Source organism: Tamandua tetradactyla, chromosome 5 (genome assembly GCF_023851605.1).
Source record: "Tamandua tetradactyla isolate mTamTet1 chromosome 5, mTamTet1.pri, whole genome shotgun sequence".
Lineage (NCBI taxonomy): Eukaryota > Metazoa > Chordata > Mammalia > Pilosa > Myrmecophagidae > Tamandua > Tamandua tetradactyla.
Window position 1 is genome coordinate 5763799 of NC_135331.1, and position 17045 is coordinate 5780843.

The following is a 17045-nucleotide window of genomic DNA, read 5'->3' on the forward strand; positions in this document are numbered from 1 at the left end:
CCCACCTCTTTTGATCAGCATCATCTCTTTCACTCTCTCCTTCCTTTTCTGTCTCTCTCTCGCTCTTACAGACCAAAGAAATATTTTTGTTCATTGATTTAAATGTTTCTAGCATCCTGAGTTGAGTGGGAAATATAGCCATTTTTCCTGGCTGAGAGATTGGGGCCAATTTCCCTCTTCCCTCCTCCTGTGAGAGAATGCGAGGGCCAAAGCCTAGAGCCCGGAGCCCAGAGGTCTCCTGCCCTCCCCCCTCTATACAAGTGCATAATTTGTTATCCCCCCAATATGTATTTCCTTTTCACCCCAGAGTGAAAAGTCAAATGCTCTTCTAACCCTGAAACTGTGTGCTCCTATTAGGTGCAGTTTTGCAGACAAGGAAACGAATGGCTGAAGAAGTGCTTTGCTTGTCCAGAGTTGCACAGATGGTGGTGGTGGAGCTCAGACCCCTGCCCTGGCCTAGAGCTCCATTCACTGGATGCCTGTGGGCTCAGGTGTTTCTAGAAGCCTTGCCTTACCTGTACAGCTAGGTGCTTTAATGGTCTGTGTTGGTTCTCTCTTCCTAACTCACCTCTCTATGCCAGATTGCTCTCACTAGAATTTTCTACCTCAAACAAAGAAGAATTATTCCCCTGTAACTTCCAGTTAACAGAGCACCCCCCACACACACCTGCCCCGGGGTCAGCGCCGACCATGAAGTCATGCTCTACAGAGATGGAGCTTGCATGATGGGTACCAGGAGCCCAGCTTCTCCAGGTAAGATGGGCGACTTCTCTCTTGGGAAATCAACCTGTGGTGGTTAGATTCAGTTGTCAGCTTGGCCAGGTGAAGGTGCCCAGGTCTACTGCTGTGGGCATGAGCCAATGGCGTGTGAACCTCATCTGTTGCTGATTACGTCTGCAGTCAGCTAGGAGGCGTACCTGCTGCAACGAATGACTTTTGACTTAAGTGGCTGGTACTTAAATGAGAGACTCAACGTAGCACAGCCCAAGCAGCTCAGCATACCTCATCTCAGCACTCGCAGCTCAGCCCAGGCCTTTGGAGATGCAGAAAGGAATCACCCCGGGGAAAGTTGTTGGAACCCAGAGGCCTGGAGAGAAGGCCAGCAGAGATCACTGTGTGCCTTCGCACATAAGAAAGAACCTCAGATGAAAGTCAGTTGCCCTTCTTCTGAAGAACTAAACATTAACTAAATAAATGCCCCTTTATTAAAAGCCAATCCCTCTCTGGTGTGTTGCATTCCAGCAGCTAGCAAACTAGAACACACCCCAACCATCCTGATCCTTCCAAGAAGCCCAGACCTTGACACAGAGCATCAGTTTGGATCCACGATCCGTCACTCAGTCATGTGAGGTTTAAGTGCAGCAGATGGTCCTTCCAGGTTCAGAAATGGCTAAATGGTGGCCACGGGTACTATTCTTATACAGAATCAGCTTCATTAAGATTTGTATTTGATTGCAAGTAGAATTAATTTGGGTTAGATTACAAACAGAACTAAGGCATCACATTGATATTCCTTCACCCAATTTATATACCTACCCACCCCCCCATAAAAAAGCTAACATTTCCAAATGATGGACCTTCTTTTAAGTGGTTTTTACATGTATTAACTCATTTATTTTTCACAATAGCTTTGTAAGTTTCCCATTTGTGTTACTTCCTTTAAAGATAAGGAAATCAAGAGTCAGAGGAGTTAAAGAACTTAGCCAGTATTATGAGCATTAGTAAGTAGCAGAAGCAGGATTCAAACCCAGGCAATTTGGCTGTAGTGTCACGTATCAAATCACTTCACTAATCTGCTTCCGTACGTACTTCCATAATCCTCACTCATCCCGTCCTTCCTGCATCCAATCTGAAATTCCACATACCATAAAACCTTCCCTGTCTCTCAACACAAAGCATAATAACTGCTGTTGATGTATTCCAACATTCCTGGAAGATCATAAGACTTTACTGACATTGACCTGTTTGTTTTGTGGTCCATTGATGACATTTCTTGAGTATATATCACATAAAGATCTCCCCAAAGACCTTGAGGTAACATGGAGTTCCCATACCAATGGAGCTGTACAACTCCAAGTCACAACACAATGTATCTGTCATCAGGCTAGGCTAGGGTGCACCTGGTAACAAACAGCCCCTAAAACACAGCAGCTAAATCAATGAAGTTTTTTTTTTCACTCCTGATACTGAGCACTCAGTTGTCGGCTCTACATCATTGCTGTCTTCTCTGTGGATCCCAGGAATCTATTCATTTGCTCATTTCAGGCAACCTGGTGAGATGTAATTATAATAAACTCAAACATCAAACAGGAAGAGATCATCTGCTAGTGTTTTCAAAACTGAGAAACTCAAAAATTTACACTTATTTATAATCACTATTCCTGTGTGCCTCTTTGTAGAGTCTATCTTCTTAATTCATGACACATATCGCTATATAGTGGTGCACTGGGCACAAGTTACACCATTTCCAACAACCAAAATCACTATTTATTTTCAGATTTTTTGACAAAATTGGATAAGATGTCATTTTTAGGCTGGTTTGATCCTTGGAAGAAATAGAACTAGATTTCGGAATAAAAGATTATAAGTTGTGGCCCATTTCCTAGAAATTTGTTGGTAATAAATTTAGGATAACTGAGATCTGTGGGTTTTCTCCTCCCATCCCATCTCCAGTAGTGCTTCTGTACAAAAAACGTGGCCTTGATTAAAAGCGGACCACAAACAGCAGTGGCATTTTTATTTTCAAAGTTAATGAAGCCCAGAGAGTATAGGTTATTGGGATGACTTGACCATCTTAAATTTCTGTTTTAGCATTGTTGACATTTTGAGCCAGATAACTCTCTGTTTGGGGGTTTCTTACTGTGCATTGTAGGATGTGTAACAGCATCCTTGACCTGCGTCCCTGGATACCAGAATTGTCAACTCCTGAGTTGTGACCAACAAAAATATTTCCTCTTGTGCTCTGGGGACAAAATTGCCCCTGGAAGAGAATCTCTTGAGCTGGACTCTCCACAGTGTTCTGTACCCCTTAACACTCTGTGACAGCTCTGAGCAAACTCTGACCTGCAGAGGCAATTTGCCACAATAGCATTATTTTGGCACTCGGAATGATGCAATGGTATTCCTTTAGTTTCTGTGAGAAATTGCTCTTGCGTTTATAAATCATTGAGTCCCTCTAAGCCTGCACATGGCGTTACAGTGCCCACACTGCCCTCTGGGAGCAGCAGCTAGCATTTGTGGCTGGCAGAGAAAATGAAAGAAAGAAAAAGGACTTGCTTTCAGTTCTATGCCAGGGGAGTCAGCAACTCAGTAAGTCCTTGAGTGGCACCAAATTAAGTAGCATTTCCCAATCATTTGGGTCTTCATCAGAAGAGGCAGTATTTAGTCCCCAGTGGGCACTTCATGTCCAATTTTTGTGTAAAGGTCACAAGTACCTCCTGGGGTGACCTGTCTTCAATAAATCTTCCATAAATAGTGCTACCATTTAAAGCAGCAGGTTTACTGGAGCCCAAGAATCTGATGTTTGATCCTTGCACAAATGGCTTCCTTGTAGGTAGGAGAGTTCGAGAGATCAAAGCTATGGCCAGTTGAGATTAAAACAGCTGACGAAAGGAGAAAGGGAAATCTCTTGCCTACCTCCCCTCTATCTTGCACATTGTCCACAGTACATATAGTTTGCTATTCTATTTATTAAAGGAGCTAAAATGCTCTTGCATCAATCAGGGTTTAATCAGAGAAGCAGCACCGCCATTGGTTTTATGGAATAAGGGATATATTTAGAATCAAGGGCTTATAAAGTTTGGGAGAGAAGGGAGCCAGGAACTTAAGGATGTAGCAGGGAAGAGTTGGAGGACCAGAAGACATTCATGGCCATGAATTCATGCCTGAAAAGTTGGCATGAGCTGAAGGACAAGGGGACATGTCTGAGTGTATAGGGGAGTCTGGAGGGGCAGATAGTTCAGCTGCCAGGGAGGCCAGGGAGGGGAGGGACTAGAAGAGACTTTGGATGGCTGTCATTTCTGTGCATCTAACTCTTCTGTAGGTTGACAAGCAAACGTGGTGGTGGGCCTGGGACTCCTGCTGGTCAGCGGGTCTGGCAGAAGGCAGGAAGAGCCGGACAAAAGGAAGAAGGAGAGAATCAGCAAATTAGAGCCCACTGGCACCTCACTGTCTCTTTATCCCCACCTTTTCCCACATCGTGCTCCAGTGCATGGTGGCTGCAGTTTCATATAACTTTACTTTTGTATACATTTATTTTGCTGGTCATTTCCTACCTAGAGAAAAGCAGAGAAGGGGATTCTGGGAAACGTAATTCCAGCTAAACCGCGTTGGCAGAGAAACAACAACCTCAGCCGTCAAGAGTCAGCGTTTGGAAACGTGACAACCCTGCTAACTGCGAAGCCCCTTTAAAGGGATCTGCGCAGGATGACAGCTGTCATTTAAGGAAATAAGGCAAGTGTGTGACATATTTATGTAACAATGAAATTATAGTTTTGCATGCAGCTATCTTTCTGCAGAATTCTCAAAATGTTCCTGAAAAGTAAAATGGGACTGTTTAGTTAAGTTGGATTTTAAATTTGGGTCCAGGTGGAGGCCAAGTGGGAAGCTGAGGCCATGATGCTCGAGAAAGGGTGGCATGCTTCTCACAACCCCGGGGAGGGGAGCTTGAGGGGTTGATGGGAAGCACCTTGGCTGGGCAGCTCCACCATTGGGTGGGGGGCCCTCAGGCAGGGCAAGAAGGCTTGTGCCTTTGCTGTGGTCCAGTGGAGGGGCTGGTGGGCTTCCTGCAGAATTCAGGGATTGGTGAGTTTAAAGCAAATGCAGGCAAAAAAGTGAAGGGCCTGGAGGTCCCATGGCAGTGGGGATGGCGAGCTTATCAGTTTGGACCAGCCATGGAGGAGGTCCAGAGGTGGCCGCAGATGCAGGTTTGGGTCTGGGGGAGTCTATGCCTCAGGCTGGAAATCTGCTTTTTAATAGTCCAAAGGCCAGTGTTCAGACAAGTGGCCCAGCCACAGTGAGGTGGGGACCAAGGCAGTGTGCAAGACATTTTGATAGTTGTGAAACCTTGCTTGTCTGGGATAGTTGATTACTTTTCTGAGGTTCTCAGTGTAACTCAAGATGCTTTATTGCTTTTCTGCAGAAGAACTAATACCGCCACTCCATCCCCTGGCACCAGTGGACAACTTGAGTTTCCCACTCCAGAGCTATGAAAGTTTCTTGTAGTTGTTGAATAACTATTGGACTCATCCCCTGGAGGGCAGGAAATGTGTCAGCAGCAAGATGGAGTGATAAACTGATACTGACGTTTAAGGTCAGGGTGAAAACTAAATTAGCAGACCCAGGGAGCCATTGGCTTTGTGATCAGCTGCCCTGATGTTGAGGCTGATTTCCTATTGGGGGAAGAGTGGCTAAGCCAGATGTGAAAAGGGGATGGGGGGAGTCAGCCAGCAAAGTAAGGAAGATTACCTTAAACCCTCATGCACGTTATGAGTCTTTGACTCTGAACATAGCACCAAACATCTGACCGATCAAGCAGGGAAGCTTTTACTTGCTTTCTACAAACAACTTTCTTCAAGTCAGGGCTTCTTTATTTTTGAAGGATATGGTAATTAATAGAGAGATGAAAATCTCTTCTGTTTCACTGACCCCAGGGAAATTCCCTGAGTGGGGTTGGGGGTGGGAGGATTGGCTCCATTTATTAGATTCAGAGCTTCCTACCTCTTCTGTGGCATGACTTGGAGATGTGGTTTCTGGATGGAAAGCAGCATTCTCATGTTCTCCAGGGGCAGGAATCCAAATGAAGGACGTTATAAATGAGAAGTTAGGATTTAACAAATGATTATGATAATGATTATGGAATCATTATATAAAGTTTCCTTTTTTGACTCTCTGGTATATCAGAATAGCCAGAGGGAAATACCTGACATTTCTGATCTGTAATCCAGCTGCCTTGATCTCTGATAATGATTGTATAACGATATAGCCTTTATCTTTGTGGTTGTAAAATCTTCTAATTGACCCCCATTTGTAGCTCCTTTCCCTGTTTTTCAGCTTTAAAGTCTTACGGTCACCAAGGATGGCCCCTAATGTTTATTAATGAAGGACCTTGAGCCGGGCCAGAACTAACCCTCCCCAATCCCAAAGCCATCTTACTAGACGGAGATGGATCTAGCCGAAATGGGCCCACCTGACAGGCAGGGTAGTTTAGACTTTCACCTCTAAGTGCCCTGAGCCTCATTATAATACTAAAAATCACAGCCATCATCATATAAAGATTACCATTTTCTTACCTGTGTTCTGGAACTAAGCGTGTGCTCAGTCTGCACATGCTGGATAATACTGACTACCTCATCATCTCGGGCCATGTTACTCATGAGCCTAAAGCCGGCCCATCTTTGGAAATACAAAACTGTTAGACTGACTACAGTTTGAGGAGCAGATGTTTAGTCCAATCGGCCGTCTGATCTCCCGCTTCACGCCTAATAGTAAATTGTCTCTCTCTTTGAAACCTCCGGGTCCCAGAAATTGGTCATTGGAGCACATTGGGCAGAGAACCCCGTGCTTTTGATCAGGATCAATATCTGGTTTTCTCTGTAAGATTGACCTTCAAATTACTTTGACTTTATTGGGCATTATTAAAATAAGCTGAACTTCTGTTTCCTCATTTGCTGTTGCTTCTAGAGAACATTTCAAGTGGGGGTTTGGGCAGCACGAACACAATACATTTTCAGAATCCTTTCCTTATCTTGTTCACTGGCTTAAATAATGTCCTGCTCCCTGAAAACCCGTGTCCACCAGAAGCTCCTAATGTGGACTTATTTGGAAAAAGGGTCTTTGTTAGATGGAATTAAGGTAAGAATCTTGAGAAGAGATTGTTTTGGATTGGGGCAGGCCCTCAGTCTTAAATCTGGTGTGCTTGTAAGAGACAGGGCTTTGAGAGTCAAAGGAGAAGTCATGTGAAGACGCGGACAGAAACTGGGGAGATATGGCCACAAGGCCAGGAACACATGGGGCCATCAGAAGGAGGGGGTTGGAAGGTTCCCCCCTCCTCCTTTGGGGGAGCAGGTCCTGCAGATACCTTAATTTTGGGCTTCTAGCCTCCTGAACTCTGAGAAAAGAGATTTCTATTGTTTTAAGTCTGTTCATGGTAATTTGTCAAGCAGCCTTAGGACACTAATATATTTTTTAAAACTAGAAGGATTTTCTCTGCTCCAAGACTACTTAGATTCTTATTCCTTCCCTCTGTGGTGCTTCTCTGGCCTTCCCTGTAGACCTGACACTTATTATGTCCCCTCTGTGCCATGCAGGACCCTGTATCTCTGCACACAGGGCTGTGGCTAGGTGCTGGAGTATTTGTTGCACCAAGGACTTATTTTGCCCTGGATGTTGGCACAATTGAGCAAGGTTGAGCACACTGAGAGGAGAGTTGGGGAGCTGAGGGGTGAAACAGGAGGATTCTTGGGATGCAAAGGGAGGAGAAGGAGAACTGCAAGATTTCTATTGGGGGCTTCCTTCCATCTCCCCACAAAATACTCACAGAACCAGAACTGCTTAACAGTGTCTTGTAGGACATATTTTTCAAGTGGAGAAATATGAAAATTGAGTAAATTTACCAAGTGCTTTCTATGATGGAACTGTTTTAAGAGTCATACCTATATTCACTTTTCTGTCACAACAAGTCTTGGGGATATGCTCAGGTTTCCCATTTGGCAGATGAGAAAGGTTGAGCTTCAGCAGCTTCTAGGAAGGCAGGAGTGGGTTCGGATCAGAGCTAGGCAGTTCATGCTTCGGATTCTAGGCATGAGACCACCTCAACTGCATTCTGGTATGGGAAAAAGAACTGTGCTTTACTGCAGGATTCTTGCAGGGAGGCATTGGACGATGGATAGATGTCACATTGACAGAGCAGATGACTGTACATGCAGTTCATTATTTGCTCAAGGAGAAGTCTCTTCTACATTTTCTTACTACTAAGTAGTTGGTGGAGTTCATTATGTTAAAGATGAAAGAAGCCACTCCAACAATCAACAATGGCCCATGTTCTAGTTTGCTAGCTGCCAGAATGCAATATACCAGAAATTGAATGGCTTTTAACAGGGGTATTTGATAAGTTGCTAGTTCATAGTTCTAAGGCTAAGAAAATGTCCCAATTAAAATAAGTCTATAGGAATGTCCAATCTAAGGCATCCAGGGAAAGATACCTTGGTTCAAGAAGGCTGATGACATTCAATGTTTCTCTCTCAGCTGGAAGGGCACATGGCAAACATGGAGGCATCTGCCGGCTTTCTCATGGCTCTACAAAAGGGCCTCTCTCAAAAATGTTTCCTCTTTTAAGGGATTAATGGGTGGACTCACAATTCCATGGAAGCCATCTGATCAAAAGTTACCACCCACATTTGGGTTGGTCACATCTCCATGGGAACAAGCAAAATGCCCCCAGCCAGCAGTATTGAATGAGGAATAAAGCACATGCCTTTTCTGGTGTCCACAGCAGATTCAAACCAGCACAGGCCATTAGTTGGAAATCCTCTCCGTGATTCTGTGGTACATTAGGAAGGATGTTTCTAACTGCATGTAGCAAAAAATAAGAAAACCTCAGAAAAAGTCTTGTACAAAGGGATATTTAGCAGCTTGAATATCAAGAAGTATCATGGTAAGGTAGTTTGAGAACAGTTTAATTTGCAGTAGCTCAAAGACAGCAAATAATATTTTGATTCTTTCTGTATTTCTGTTCTGCCATCTCCCAGTTCGTAGCTGGGTCCTTGGGCTGCTTCCCTTAAATTTGACAAAAGGGCTGCAGATGTTCCAGGTTTTCTGTCAACACCTGGCGAAGTGTGCAGTGTCTGCTTTAGTTGGTAAGGGGGCATTTTTCGGGAATATCCTAGTACACATTCCCACCCCTCATTGATGAGAACTGGGCCATATGTACATCCATGAGGACCAGTCACTGGCAAGGGACAGGGAGAGAGCCTGCTTGGTTTAGACTCTTCTGGAATTACCCCCTTATAGGGATGGGATTACTTTTCCCCAGATGTGAATGGACTTCAAGTCGGCAGCTGATTTATTCTGCCACCTGCATTAACAATAAAGAAGTTAGAGACAAAGAATGGGCCCATCTCGGAGCTCAGCTCCCACCTTATTTCCTTCATTCCTGTGACACTTCCCCAGTTTCCTAAAACACGCAGCAGGGGCTGTGCTTTGTCCAGCAGCAGTACCTGCCCGGTGATCTACAGCTGATGGCCCAAATGTATTTTTCAAAGACTGAGTTATTCTTTTCTTTTAGACCAGATCCACCTTGAATGGTGAAAAAAATTCACTCAGCACCAGTGTTCCCATAGCAACTTAAAAAAAAAAACCCAAAACTTAATAAGAGCATTTAAAAGTACCCTTTGATGTATTTCTCTACAGAAACATGGCAATTGCTCCTGAAAGTGGGTCATTCTGCACTGAATTACACCACTGACAATTGGGAAGAGAATTGACAGTTTGTCTTTTTTGATTGAATGGATTTCCTGCGTGGAAAGACATATAAGGAAACCGTGGCGCACGCTGTTTCTCTGACAGAACATCTTGGGGTTTGGGGAAAACAGACTTTAACCAAATGAACTATGACAAGCAAACGCCTGGATAAAAATTGTTTTCCATGCACAGCTCTCAAAGGGAGAGGAGGGGTTTGTAACAAAAACACGGATGCTTGGGTCTGTGTGTCCCTGGTGCCTGTAGCCCTTCTACAAAGGTCAGTGAGAAGAGGCACCTCCAATAATGAAAGCACAGGAAAGGTTCAGGGGAAGCTGGCTGGAAACCTCAAAGCAATTTCTGCAAATGTAGGACTTACACCCTGTGCTCTCACCACCGGCACTCCACTACTCTCAGGAAAATTCTACCCTCTGTTTGGAAAGCTCTTCCAGTGTCGGAAGTGCCTTCTTTGTAACTCAATCTTCACCTCTTAAGCAAACACCTGGGTTCCCAGAGTCCAAATATAATTATTCTTGTGACTTGGATATAATTTTGGCCTGAGGTGAGCTTATCTGCAATATAATGATGTTCTCCCTAGTTGGGTTGAGATTCCGAAGCTGGGGTCTTTCTAAAAGACTCCTAAGGTTCAGAGCTTGTGCTTGGAATATTAAATTCAGTGCTGGATAGTCGCATTAAAGAGTCTTTTCTTTCTTTAAATGTCAACTCTCCAGTGCATAACCTTATATTTGTTTCTAGGCCATAAGCTATAAAATTTTAGCCTAGTGACTGCTCATTAAATTTGGGCTGAATGAATTTAAAATGATGTGTTGGGTGAACATGTGAAATGTATAATAAAAGCCAGGTTTTCTTTGAAGATTAGATATAGAGAGGACTTTTTGGATATATTAATGTATGTTAATGGGGAAAAAAGGAATATGATTTATCATAATTAAGTCCAAAAGTTAAAAAATATCTTGTGAACCCAAAAGGTCTTGACTTCTTTTTTGAAAGGGAGGTCAGGCATCCTCTCTCGTTGGCCTGGCCCTACGGAGTGTGGACAGAGAGTTAGAAAAGCCCCTCAAGGGCTTAGTGTAGAGAAAGAATCCTAGGCTGCTTCTCAACGGCACTGAGCCCTCCATCCTTTCCTCCTCCCTTCTTCACTTCTGGACTCTCACTCTGCATGGTTTCCCCTCTGCACGTGGTCAGGTAGACCTCATCCCACACACCTCACAGAAGCTGGGTTGTAGAGGTCAAAACAACCTTAAGCTGAGAAAGCCAGGAGCCACCTTGGTGTCTGAAGACATTGCCTGTACCTTGGAGGAGGCCCTTGGCCTTCAGGTTCCAGTTGGTCCAACCAGATAATGAAGTGATTGCTTCTCGCACTGATCCTCCATGATCTTAGTTAAGGATTTCATTACCTCATTAGGTAAAGCTAATAAGCATTTTTGCTGCAAATTTCAGACATAATTAGATCAATGATCAATGGTCTAGTTTAGAACTTGAATTCCCAAATCTCTTTCATTCTGAATTATTGCAAGGCTCTCACTCACACTTTTCTCTTAGATGCTCCAACTAAGGGTGGCTGAGAGGAAATGAAGCATGGGCTTTTTCAGTTTGTACAACTTGGTGCTGCAAGGGCTGCTGGGAAGGCAGTAGGTGTAAAATAGGATTTATCAAACATTCACATGAATATTGGAGTTGGCTCCTCTCTTTCCTGTGGACAGGAAGCAGGAGGCAGTGAGTAGATTGGATTTGTGGCATATGCCCTACCTGTGCTTTGGGCATGCACTGTACTCAAAGCATGTTAGCTGAACTGGGGGAGCTTTAGGAACCTGAAAAGCAAATAGAGATAGAATATGGGGAGTAGGCTGAGGAGTGCCCAATGAACTTCAGCTTCCATCCTGTCCTCCCCCCATTCAGCAAGCCCGCCATCTGCTTCTTTTTAAAAAATATTTTTATTGAGAAATATCCCCACATTAACAGTCCAGCCACAGTATACAATCAGTGGGCCACGATATCATTGCAGAGTGGTATGTTCTTCACCGTGATCATTTTTAGAACATTTGCGTCACTCCAGAAACAAATAAAAAGAATTCATACATACGATACCCTTTACCCCACCCTCTTGTTGCCCCATGATATTTCAGTCTACCCAATTTTTACCCTTTATTTTTTATCCTTTTATATATATATTTTTTTACTCATCTGTCCAGACCCTGGATAAAAGGAGCATCAGAGACAAGGTTTTCACAACCTCCATCTGCTCTTTGCTGCTGCACACTGGTATCTCACCAATTCTTTCTGCAGAACAGATTGCCAGGCTCTGGGTTTCACCCATCGGCCGAGGAACCTAAGTTAGTTCAAGGGCTGGATGGAGAGCAGACCTATCTCATCCCCTCCCACCTTCAGGTCTAATGAATTCAGAGGCTTGGAAACTGAAAGAAAGTTCTAGAATTTTTCACGTTCAGTTTGTCACCACACACCAAAAATGCATCGTGATAAGAATCAAAGGCTCCAAGGACTGGCCCAAGGGTTTTCTCAGTGGTCCTTTGAGGAGAGGACACTTTTCTCTGTCCAGACACCTGGCAGAGGGGCCAGAGATGGGACATGAGGGGTGCCCTGAAAGTAGTTGCCAAATCAGGCCCAAGACTGCTTTCCTTAGAAAAGGCTCCTTGCCAGTGGGCCCTGGGCTGGCATCTAGGATTTGGCCTTAGAGTGTGCTCAGTCAGTGGTTAACTGCCTGAACGGTCTGTACAAACAATGTGTTTATATTTTGCCGTATATCTGCTTTCCTTTGGGGTCTGGAATGTTAGGACATGCCGGGCACAGGGTGCCTCCGTGACCACCCTCCAAAAAGACCATGTGTGCTGAGTCTCTAATGGACTTCCCTGGCAGAACCATCACATGCCTTTTCGTAACTAGAGGAAGAGTGAGCCTTGGTGACCCACATGGGGGGGAGAGCAGAAGGAATCCCCCTGTTTTAGTTTGTTAATGCTGCCAGAATGCAATATACCAGAAATGGAACGGCTTTTATAAAGGGAATTCATTAAGTTGCAAGTTTACTGTTGTAAGGCCATAGAAATGTCCAAACTAAGCCATTCAGAGAAAGATACCTTGGCTCCAAAGAAAGGGCCAATGAGGTCTGGGATTTCTCTCTCAGCTGGGAAGGCACATTGTGATGTCTGTTAGCTTTCTCTTCAGGCTTCTTCAATGGCTTCTCCCGAGGCCGTTTTCTTTCTTCATCTCCAGTGGTCTCTGGCTGTATGGGCTCTAAAACTTTTTCCAAAATGGTTCCCTCTTAAGGGCTCCAGTGAGCAATACCTCCTTGAATGGGTGGAGACACATCTCCATGGAAACCACCTAATCAAAAAATACCACCTCACAAATGGGTGGGCCACATCTCCATGGAAACAGTCAAAAAGCTCCCACCCAGCAATATTGAATGAGTATTAAAGAACGTGGCTTTTTGGGGGTACACAGTAGTTTCAAACCGGTGCAGCTGTCCATGGCTTCCTCCAGACTCTGCTATGTCTTTTCCACTTAGTGCCTGGCTGTGCATCTTTACTCTATTATGGAATAAAAATCTTAACTATGAGTACAACTGAATGCCAAGTACCCTGAGTCCTTCTAGTGACTTTCCAAAAGTGGGGGTGGTCTTGGGGTCCTCCCACACAGAGGGCCAGTCCAGAAGGCAAATGTGGCCACTTCTCCGGAGAGTACATACAACTCAACTCCAGTGGGAGGTGACCGGGCTAGGGGTGGGGGAGATGGGTTTTGGGGATTCATAAGTCTATGCTTTGCATTCTTCATTGGCAACTTGAAAATCATAGAACATGATGAGGCATGAAATGGAAATGCTGTCTGAATAAAAAATAGAAGAATGTAAAATGGTGTGATTTTGATGAATAGTGGAGTGGTGTGCAGAAAATGGAAAAAAATAAGCAGAAGCAGTCTGTAGTATACCAAGAAATAATATTTCATTTGAAATTTTATCAGTCAAAGTGTGAAAGTGGTACATTATATTATTATTGTTATTAAATTATAAGGTTAGGTGAAATATATAGAAAATTTTTAAAGGGGAAATATTCTCTTTAGCCCAAATATCACTGACTCCTGTTGGATAGGGGATAAATTATTGTTATATTGATTTATTTTATATTTATTTAATTTCACTGCAAAGATACCCAAAATATAGACTTTCACCCACTGGGTACCCTTCCTCAAAACACTTTTGCTGTCATTGGTTAGACAATTGTCATAAAAAATACCCTGACTCATTAAATGGAAGATGCTAGCAATTTAAGACTTGCTGTTATTTTATGTACTATGATTTTTTTTGTAAGCTGTACAATTACAAGCTGCATCAGTTGTAAGATGACTCCCAATTTCAGAGCCATAAGCATGTGAAATAGTGTGTGCTTTGGAAGCGTGAACAGTGACACTTCGACTCAGCCCTCCTGTGTGGTTTACAACATACATGGCCACATGTGGCGGCCCTGCTGACTTCTCATATCTTCCCTTCAGTCATGTGTGCCTTTCTGGATTCTGGCAAACTTTAATTCTTCGAACACCTGGTACCCTAGAACCACAGATGGTCCTGAAAGCAAAGGTAGCACTAAAAGGCATAAAGAGAACAAAACCCAGTTTTCAGTTTGGGGAAAGAGAACATATCCTTAGACTTGGAAAGAGGCAGCCCCAGCTCTGCTGCATCTCTGTTGTGCATCTTGGGCTAGCTCGCCACCTCCCTGAGCTCAGCTTCATCATGCAGAGGATGGGGGTAACAGCACATCAAACCAGGGCCATTTGAGGGTTAACTGGGTGCAGTTCATTCAAGGGGCTGCTTGTGTTCAGCAATGCTGGTTCCATTTCCCTCCTTGGCTTTCTGTACAAGCCAGAGATGCTTTACTGCATGTCTAGGTGGCACGCCCATCTATTTTGCGAGGAAAGTTTTTGGGAAATATCCATGTCCATTATCGAGTTATGCCTCATTGCAGGCCCACTCCTCTATGGTTCCCGTTCAGCTGCTAGAGGGAGCTGTGGGGCTACAGGGGGAGAAAGTTCCAGCTCATGGATGGCTTCCCTGCTGTTCCCATCAGTGTCAGCCAGCCATGGCCCTTCGCTTGGCTGCAGCGGTTGGCTCTGGTTTCCAGCTTCTTCCCAGGCTCTGGGAGCCAGCCTCCTCACAGGCCTCCCGCCGGGCAGTGCCACGTCCCCAGAGGCCTGGGAATCAGCTCCTCAGGGCCACCCCTCCAGGCTCTCCAGGACCCCCAGCAACTGGGCTGTGGCCTTTCTTCTGAGGTCTGGGCCTTAGCTCCGTGGAGCCCATGCTCCAAGCTTCTGGTTCTGCTATAACTTCGGAGTTTTTGGAAATGAAATAAAATATTGCATGCAAAGAGGGGTTTGTGTTCAGTAAATGCTACTTCCATTTCACTCATTCAGGGTCCCTTTAAAAATAAATCACAGGTAGGTTATTTGCCAGAATTTAGGGTAAAGCACAGTAAAAAAAAATCTTATTTAATGTGGAATATTTTTAGGAGGATCTGAGTGATTTTTATGGTGAATTCACTAAAAGTGACATTGAAGTGGTTTTGTAGAGAAAACATTATTTTGCTCATGCACATACATCATAAGCTATATTAGAATGTAGTAGCAAACAGTTTGGAATATAAAATGATAGTTTCATTAGTTCTGAAAAATGTATAAAATCACATTACTAAAAGAAATGTATTAGCTTAAGTGAATATTGGTACATAGCTGCAGAAGCAATGCCACAAAAATGCTGGTAAATGGATTCTTATCCCTTATTTGTGATGTTATAAAAGCAAATGGCAGCGCTACAGTTCAGAAAATATCGGTGACTAAAAAGCAAGTCACAATATAAAATTAAATGAAATAAGAATGAATGCCTCCACTTGGAAGCAAAAAAAAGCAAGCAACCAGAAAACATAAAGTTGCTCTGGTACATGTTGACAAGCCACTATTTCAGTATAAATCAGTAAAAAACACTTAGTAAAAGATACATCTAAAGGTCACTCTGGTGCATGCAGTAAAAGCAGATAGTTACTTGGGTATCAATATACCAACAACCAGAAGAAACGACAAGCTAGAAATGAGCTTGAACCCAAGTTTCCAGAACTTTCTAGCATGTCCATTCCTCTTTGAGCCATGGCTTATGGCAGTGAGAAATTTAAATCTAATAAGAAAACAACCCAGACTTTACCTGTGATGGTGTAAGTAGCTAACACTTCCTTACATAGGTAAAGAAAAGCACCCTAAGATATTTGTCCTGAAGTCTTGGGTTTCTACACTCTTCCACCATGGGGTAATGATGTGGCCATGATCTGTAAATAATCTTACCTTCCCTGTGGGGTTATCCTGGTTCACTAGACAAAGGTTAAATATATTGCTTTTGGTTGAAGATGGGTCTTTGCTGGCAAAAATGCTGTCTCCTTATAAAGTGAGCACGGAGCTCATTCTATTCAGAAGGTTGATCGTGAAGAGTAAGTATGTATGGCACTTGATCACTCATTGTAAACTAGCCTGCATTTCTTTGATCCAGACTTGGTTAAAAACTAAAGATAGTACCAGATGTTCCTCTTTGCAGATGTTGTCGTTTGCATGAACACTTTGAGAGAAAATGTAAGGAGCTGTTGACACAAGTAGTTTGGGGAGTGTGTCTCATAGGACTGACCTTTGTACATGGGGAAGAGAGAAGTTGAACAAATATTTACACTCTCATTACCATGACATTTAAGTCATACTTATAATTGTCTGAATCTTGACATCACAACTTACAGCTTCTCTCTATTAAGATGGAGAAGTTATTTTCTATTACATTGAAAGATGTATTTTAATTGTTTCGAGAAAAATTGGCTTTTACCTTGAAACTATGGAAGTTTATTATAGAAAATAACATTTGGAAAACTTTGTTCATTCTAAAGTTGGAAACCAGGCTCACCACAGGAGGTTGATTAAACCCAACAGCTATGTAATTAAACTAGGGACTCTGACCTCACTTGTCTGACCCCCATTTACTCGGCCAAGATAAAAGGAACTGAATGAAATCACTGCTGTGACCTAGAGCGATGAGTGACTTGCACCTGGAGGAAATATCAGCCACTTTTCAAATATTAATTATTCAATCCATCTTTCCCGTGAACCACAATGAATTAAGAATACATTGGAACTATTTCTCACTCTTCAGGAAGAAATAGTAGAGGTGCCCTGCAAGTTTTATATGGCCATATGCATTTACCCCTTCAGCAGCCACCTCCTCCAAGAAGCCTCCCCTGATACATCCCATAGGAAGTTCTTTGTACTGAAAGAGAAAGAATCCTCATGAAACTGAATAGTTTCAACCTTGTATGTGCATTACTCATGTCTTGTTCTTCCCCTCCATGTTCTCTTAGGGCAGAATTCAAGTCGTTTGGCCCCCTCAACCTGCACAAGGCACTGCCCTGGACACAGTAAGAACTTGGAAACATTCATTTGAATGAATGAATGTCCTCCTACAAATCATTCCTTAATGCTCATCTTTTAGGATTGTCTTGTAGTAGCAGGGTGAGTCATTATGTAAAATGGAACCTACC